Genomic DNA, 7,274 nt, shown 5'->3' on the forward strand with positions numbered 1-7,274 from the left:
GGGGGGGTTCCTGCACACAACTTGCCAGGACAGGAGGAGGGTGGCCTTGAGGCGATGGCAGAGCTTGGGGACTCTAGGGACAAGCAAGTGCAGAAACAAGCGAAGACAGTGCTGGCACACGCTGTTTGCACGGATGCTGTAAACGTGTGCGCGAGAGCAAACCCTCATTCAAAGTCCGGAGTCGACAGATGACTTCCGCGGAGGACATTCAAATCCGGCAGCGGCAGGGCGCTGGTAAGGACAGTGGAACGGAGAAACAGCATCCCCCGCCCCTCCCCTTGCCAGGGTGACCTCCGGGTCTTCTGCCACGGAAGAAACTTCTAGAAGAGCTGGCAGCGTGTGTGTGTGTGTGTGTGTGTGTGTGTGTGTGTGTGTGTGTGTGTGTGTGGTTTTCATTATCAGCCTTACCTTTCTGTTTGATGTTCTTAACTTTGTATATTTATTATTTTCATAAAGAACTAAGCCATGAGTTACTACTTTTTGAATTAAAGACTTTTCTGGAGGCCCCGGGCCATGCGTGTGGCGGATGTGGTGTCCCGCGCTGCCGCTGCAGGCAGAAACACTGGGAGAGCCGCGGGCTCTGATCTAGCAAGTGCGCTGCATGGGTCTCTCTGGAGGGCACAATTCTTAATCCAGAAACCAAGCTCTCCGCTCAGAGATGTTGGTCGGTGCTGTATGTATGACGGTGGGACGTGGGGGGCGAGCCCTCCCCAGAGCAGAGGAGCTCCCGGATCTCCCCCTGGGATGCTACGAAAAGCGCAGGCAAGAACTCGGTGTGGGGGGCCAGGCAGGAGGCTCGCAACTTTATCATTAATTTTAAAATAAACTTTTTACCTGGTCAGATAAAAAGACCGGCAGGAAGCCACACACTGGTATGATGAACAGAAGATACTTTTAAACCTGAAGAAGACATCCAAGAAAAATGACAGCAGGTCAGTGTCCTGCCATGAGTTCCCCCCCCAAATATATGTTTGGTGACACTGGGCACTTGAAGGTGCTGACATCGTTTGAAGGCTGAAGCCTCCTGGCCAGGGGCAAGCTGTCAGGGGTGGGGGGGATGCCGGGCCCTGTGGATTTCCAGAGGCCACCCTTCTGGGGCTCCGTTCTGGGGAGACAGACCTGGTCCCAGGTGCCCAGCCCTCCCCAGACCCCAGTCACCCGCTCAGGACTCACCCCCTCCCCAAGAGACACGCCCTTTCCCAGACCAGCCTGGGGGTCTGTACCCCTCAAACAGCAGTGCTAGGGTCTGGGACACAAGGGTGGCCTTGCAGAGAAGGCTCAGCCCAGCCAAGCCACGCCCACCCCTTCCCCCAAGTCTCTGTCCAGTCCCTTCCCCCGCTTTCCTTCTGTTCCTGGGCAGAATCCTGAGAGGAACCATAAGGGCCAGGCCTGGTGGCTGGGAGGGGCACAGGAAGGCAGTGCCAAGCCTTATGGCCTGGCCAGGACCTCGGCTGGTGGCCTGCCTGTCCCTCTCACCTGCCCGACAAGGTTGCGGGAGCCTCTGCTGGGAAACAACAGTGGTGAACTAGCAACTGTTTCCCGGCAACCGTCTCCTGGCAACTGTGATCCAGGGGAGCCCAGAGGTAAACATGGGTTTTAGGTGGAGGGGGATGGGGCCTTGGTCTGAGCCGAGGGGCAGCCAGGCGGGGAAGCTGGGCAGGGGCAGGGCAGGGCAGGGGCAGTGGGGTCAAGCTGGAGAATATGGGTAGCAGGAAGCTAGCTAGGAGGCCACTGAGGCTGGAGGAGGAAGGGGCCTGTGAGTACAGCCCCTTCACTACAGGGCTTGAGCCCGGGGTCACTGCGCAGGGCAGGGCAGGGGCAGTGGGGTCAAGCTGGAGAATATGGGTAGCAGGAAGCTAGCTAGGGGGCCACTGAGGCTGGAGGAGGAAGGGGCCTGTGAGTACAGCCCCTTCACTACAGGGCTTGAGCCCGGGGTCACTGCCCCCCGCACTTCCCCATCCTCTTCCCGACCCTCCCAGGATTGTCTCTGTGCCTTCTCACGGACCCCCAGTCTGTGCTCAGGCCCTGCACCCGCCTGCTCGGAGTGGCCCTGGAGATGGTTTCTGAAGGGGTGGTAGAGGGGGCCCCACTGGGTCTGGGGGACCAGGGACTCCAGGTGCCTGGCCCAGGCCGGCAGGATACAGTCTGATCCTGAGCCTCCAGCTTCTAGCCAGGTACCCTGCATGCCCCTGTCGTCTTTCAGAGCTGTGTGGTCATGAGGGTCTCTGCTTAGGGTCCCCTTGCAGGAGCTGCATGGGCCCTAAAGATATGACCATGTCCTTGGTCCTGTGCCTGCAATGGGACCTTATTTAGAAAAGGGTCTTTGCAGGTGGAATTAAGTCAGGATCTCAGATGAGATCGTCTTGCATTACCCAGGTGGGCCCTAAATCCAGTGACCAGCATCCTCCCAAGGGGGGCAGAGAGAAGAGGAGGAGGCCGTGTGAGTGGGAGCCGGGGCTGGCCGTGGCAGGAGGCACCTGCCCTGGAGCCTCGGAGGGCGCGGCCTACCCACACCTTGACTTGGGGCTTCTGGCCTCAGAACAGTGAGAGAATAAAGTTGTTGTTTTAAGCCACCTGGTTGTAATTTTTTAAGGCAGCCCCAGGAAGTCAATACACCCCTGAAGCCCCTCTTCACCCTGGAGTCTCAGCTGCCCAGGGTGGGATGCTGCCCCTGCAGGAGCTTGGCGGGTATTGGAGGGGCCCCACCTGTCGGGTAGAGGGAGCATTTGGAGGCCGAGGATTGGGATTTTACAGCCCTTCCTCCCTTTTCTGTCTGTGGGGGCTGCTTCTTGTCCCTGACCCCAGCCCAACTGTGCCTGATCATGCCAGGTGCTGGGGCCTTCAGTCGGTTCTTCTGGAGCATGGTCCAGAGCAGGCCCAGGGGTCCCCTCTGCCCTGCAGTGGCCATAAGTCAGCCTGGCAGGGTGGGGGCTGCAGCTGGGCTGGGGCAGGGAGCCCCTCCACCAGCCCTGGACTGAGCAATTGGGGCATCCCGACCCTGGGAGCTGACGGCCTCCAGCCTGAGCCTGCGGGGTGCAGGGGCCACCTGGTAGGGGTGACCAGGGGCCCTTGTGTGGCTCCTGCTGCCCTCTCAGCCCAGGGGCTCTCTGTATGCCCCTTCCTCCCTGAGGGCCACAGCCATGCCCACTTCTGGCCCGGGGAGGTCCCTGTCAGGTAGCCCAGCAGCAGCCGGCCTTGGCTGAGGACTCCCCAGCTCCCACCCCAGTGCTGACCCTTCCCAGACCAGAGCTGGAGCGGGGGTCCTGGCCTCTGGGCTGGGAGGAGGAGCCCCATCTGCACAGAGCACCTTATCTTTGGCGGGTGTGTTCTGGGGTGTACACTGCAAAGGACTTCCTCATGTCCCTGCGCAGCTCGTGTGGCGGCTGAGGCGGGGCCGCAGGCCCGTCCCCTGCCTCCTGCAGACCTCTCCTCTCTGGGGCCACTCACGGACCCTGGGAGCCACCACTGCTATCCCCCTCCCTGAGTCACTTCGAGGGGCCTGGACCCCTGGGAGGCTCCTGGGCTCCTGGGCCAGGCCACTGGGTACTGAGAGCTCAAACTCAAGAACTGCCTCATAACCCAAAATGCTGGGTGCTGAGGCTGCTGACCAGGCATCTGCAGCCTCAAGTGAAGCATCCCCAAGGGGCTCGTGGGCAGGGTGCAGGGTCTCCGGCCATGAGTGTGCTCAGCCTTTGTATCAAGGAGGGGGTGGACGGTCTTGTACCCACAGGGCCAGGTGAAGTGGGGAGAGTCCTGGCACCCCCTCCTGCAGCAGTGGGTGGGGGTCTCCAGGCAGGTCAGGCCCTGCCCCTCATGGGGAGTGGGTCCCTTTGCTCGCTGTCTTGAAGCTTGGTCACTGGGGCTGCCTTGGACAGCTGGACCTCATGGCCTCCTTGCTGGCCCCTGTGCTGCCTCCAGTCTCTGACCCACTGCTGGTGTCCACAAGGCCCCCTGTCGGTCACCTGCTCAGGGAGGCCCTCCCAGCCCATCTGGAATGGCTGCCCCTGCCCCTTGGCTTCCTGCAGCACAGACTGCCCACCTGACATGTCCTGTCCTTCCTGCTCAGGGTCTTTCCTCCTTCCCCCAATGTTTAGAACTGAGCTGGCCACGGAAGATTCAGGAAAGACAAGGTGAGCAAGGGGAAGGGGGGAGGGAGCAGAGAGGGACGGGGGGAGGCTCCATCCTCAGCCTGGTCCTTTGCAAAGCAGTGGGTCAATGTCTTATGTAGTTAAAATAAGCAGATGATCAAAACACGAGCTCACAAATCACAGTTTATTTTCACACGCAGCAGAGGGAGCAGGTGAGAACCAGTCTCGCTGGGCAGACGCGCCACACGGCCGTGCAGCGAGCGGCTCCAGAGCCCGGACACGCACATCTGGTCGCGGTCAGGATGGAAGCAGCCTCTGTGGGCAGTGACGGAAGCGCCAGGTTCTCGGGACAGACTGGCTGGTGACCAACAGCAGCATCTGCGAGGATAGGCGAGGACCCGCGACGCTAGAGGGCGATGCCCATGTGGCCAGTGAGGCTGGCAAGGCGTGGGAGAGAGTTCACAGGTGACACGGTGTGGCCCTGCCCGAGCCTGAGCTCTCAAAGGGTCTGCGGAACTCGGGTTCATATGTACTTTGGAGTCCAAGAGTGGAGGTCAGCAGCTCACACCGGGGTCTGATAAGGGCGACCTCACGTCTTGCGGGGAGGGGGATCCCACTCCAACTTCTTATTACAGCAAAATATGTCACTCACGCAGCAAAGTGCGTGCTTGGAGTCATTTCAAAGCTGCATTAACAGTCACTTCGCAAGGACCTGCCTGCTTCACACTCCCGGGGGAACTGAGGGGCTGGTGGGTGGCTTAGCATCTAGAGTTTGGTTTTGGGGACAGCTTCAGACAGAGGACATCTCGGTGAGCCTCTGTGGGGAGGAATTGGGGGCTGCTGAGTGGGGGCCCAGGGGTAGTCACCTGCCTGACACCTGGGCAACACGCCTGACCACCTAAGCCTCAGAGATGGGCCTGTGGGGACCTGGACAGTGAGCCCTCTGGGGCTGAGGCACGGGGCCTGCACCTGGCACCTCCCAGGGGTCTGGGTCCTGGTGTGGCCATGGGTGGGGATGGCTGGGATGCCCCCCTACCTGCCACGCCTGCACTTTCCCTCTTGGGTTTGGGCACTAAGGGGGCTGGGGCTGTTTCTGCCTCATCCTGTTTGGGCCCCCAGCCTCATACAGATGGGGAGGGGGCTGAGGGTTGAGGCCGCCTCCATGGAGAGGTTCCAGGGCGGAGCTCTGGGTCATCTCTGGCTGCAGTCCCCAGTTCCCCTAGCCTGGTGGCAGTGCCCACAGGCCAGTGGCTACAGCATCTACAGGAGCCTGGTGACCACTGCCACCCTCTGTGTGGGGCCCTCTGGGTGCTGTGGGGGCCCGGCTGCACCCTGATGGCCCCAACTGCCTTTGTGCCTGAGGTAGGCAGATGCAGACCCCATGCCTCACCCCCTTAATCACACCCACCATCCGCCATGGCTGTGACAGAAAGCCACCACGAGGTCAGAGGGAGGCATTCAGGGGCCCGGGGCGCGGAGGTCCTGGCCGGCTCAGGCCATGGCCAGGGCAGTTGTGCACCAATGGACCCCAAGCTGCATCCTCTACCCAGTGTCCAGCAAGGGTCCCAGAGGAGCCGGGCGAGGGGGCCTCTTCCAGTGGTGATCAGGCCATGGATGGACGGCATTACCAGACAGTATTAGACAGAAGGATCCAGATCTAACTGTGTCTGGTAAGACGCCCATCGGCAGGCGGCGTGTGGGCAGCCCTCTGGTCCTGGGCTGGCAAGTGGGGTGCCTGCTGAGGGAAGGCCCTGGGTGGCCCTCCCCCCACTGTCCTACAGCTGTCCCAGGACCCCCTGAGTCTGCCTGTCCCTGGGGTTGGGCTGGAGCCTCCCAGGACTCTCCTTGCCCCAGGCTGCACTGAGAAGGGTTTTCCTGCTTGACCCAATCCCAGCCCCCAGCCCCCAGGTGCAGTGTTTTGGGGTGCACCCGGAGAGTGGTCAGGTTGTCCTGCCCTTGATCTTGGGCACATGCTCAGTGCAGCACCTCATGGGCTCCTGAATGACTCTCGGTCAGGTTAATGAGTAACAGCGCGGCCAGTGGCAGACATCCTCCCCCACAGCCTCTCCCCAGCCCCGTCTTCCTCCCCATCCCCCCAGAGGCCGGCTGGGGCCTTGTGCGGGTGGAGGTCCTGGGGCTGTGTCCTGGCTTCAGATCAAAAAGATAAAACAATGGGTAATCCCGGGTCCATCTCGCTGGCAGGGGAGGGAACGGACACTCCTTGTGCTTGGTCAGGACAGTGTGGGACGTCTCCACACACCCTGTGCGTTGGGCTCAGGCATCCAAACCCACTGTAGTCCCTCCCTGCGTCCCCCAGTGGGCCCTGATGCTGTGAGAGGCACGGTGACTGGGCTGCTCCTCCCCCAGCCCCAGAGTCCTGGCCCTGATGGTCTCTCCTGGGGTCACATCACCCCAAAACCTGGCCTGGGAGGGAGCTCGGGGAAGGAGGGGGGAGCAGGATGCCCCTTCCCCTTGTGGAGGCACCGAAAGGTCCCCAGTGTAGTGGAACTAGCTCTTCCCCAGGCTTGCAGTGGCAGTGGGGTGCCCACCCCAGGCAGAGCCTAGCCCCATGCTGACTTCTGGGTCCAGAGCTGAGACAGGCCCACTGCCTGGCCCCCGGCCTGGCCTCCAGCCCTGTGTGGAGTCCAGGAGCTCCGGGCGGCACATCCTCAGGCATCTTGGCGAGCAGCGGGTCACCTTTGAACATCGTTACCAGACAGTGTTAGAGTCAAGATGAGAATTCCAGCACTGTCCAGTAAGATGCCCACAGAGGCCCAGGACAATGACCCTTGGGGTTGGCAGGGGCAGCCATGGAAGCTCAGTGAAGACCTGGCATGGTGAGCAGCGGGGGCTGTGCCCGGATGGACAGGGGCCACAGGGAGAGGTGCATAGGTGTATCCTCCCTGCTTTCTCCAGGGCAAGGGAGCCAGGCGGCCACTGACCTGCGACCAGGGATGGAGGTGCTGCTGTCTGCATGGCACCCACCACCCTGGGTGGCAGGAAGGGCAGGTGGTTGGTGGCCAGGAGGAGGCAGCCAGGCAGTGCTGACCACACGGAGGCCCCGGCCTGGGTGGGCTCCACGGTGGGTTGTCTTCCTGCTCCTGGCTCAGGGCGAGGTGCTTCTGTGTGAGGCTCTCTGAGCCCAGTGGCTCCAGGCTGGGCCCTTGCCCTCCGGAGCCTTTGTTG

General features: G+C 61.7%; 1 long non-coding RNA gene across 1 annotated transcript; it reads left to right on the forward strand.

The window, feature by feature from the left end:
- The first annotated feature begins 1,442 nt into the window (after positions 1 to 1,442).
- LOC103594872 lies at positions 1,443 to 2,573 on the forward strand. The gene is made up of 2 exons (XR_550886.1): positions 1,443 to 1,583; positions 2,377 to 2,573. It is a non-coding gene; the product is annotated as an uncharacterized LOC103594872 (long non-coding RNA).
- Positions 2,574 to 7,274: the final 4,701 nt, after the last annotated feature.

The sequence above is a fragment of the Galeopterus variegatus genome, unplaced genomic scaffold (genome assembly GCF_000696425.1).
Source record: "Galeopterus variegatus unplaced genomic scaffold, G_variegatus-3.0.2 Scaffold1637, whole genome shotgun sequence".
In the NCBI taxonomy this organism is placed as follows: Eukaryota; Metazoa; Chordata; class Mammalia; order Dermoptera; family Cynocephalidae; genus Galeopterus; species Galeopterus variegatus.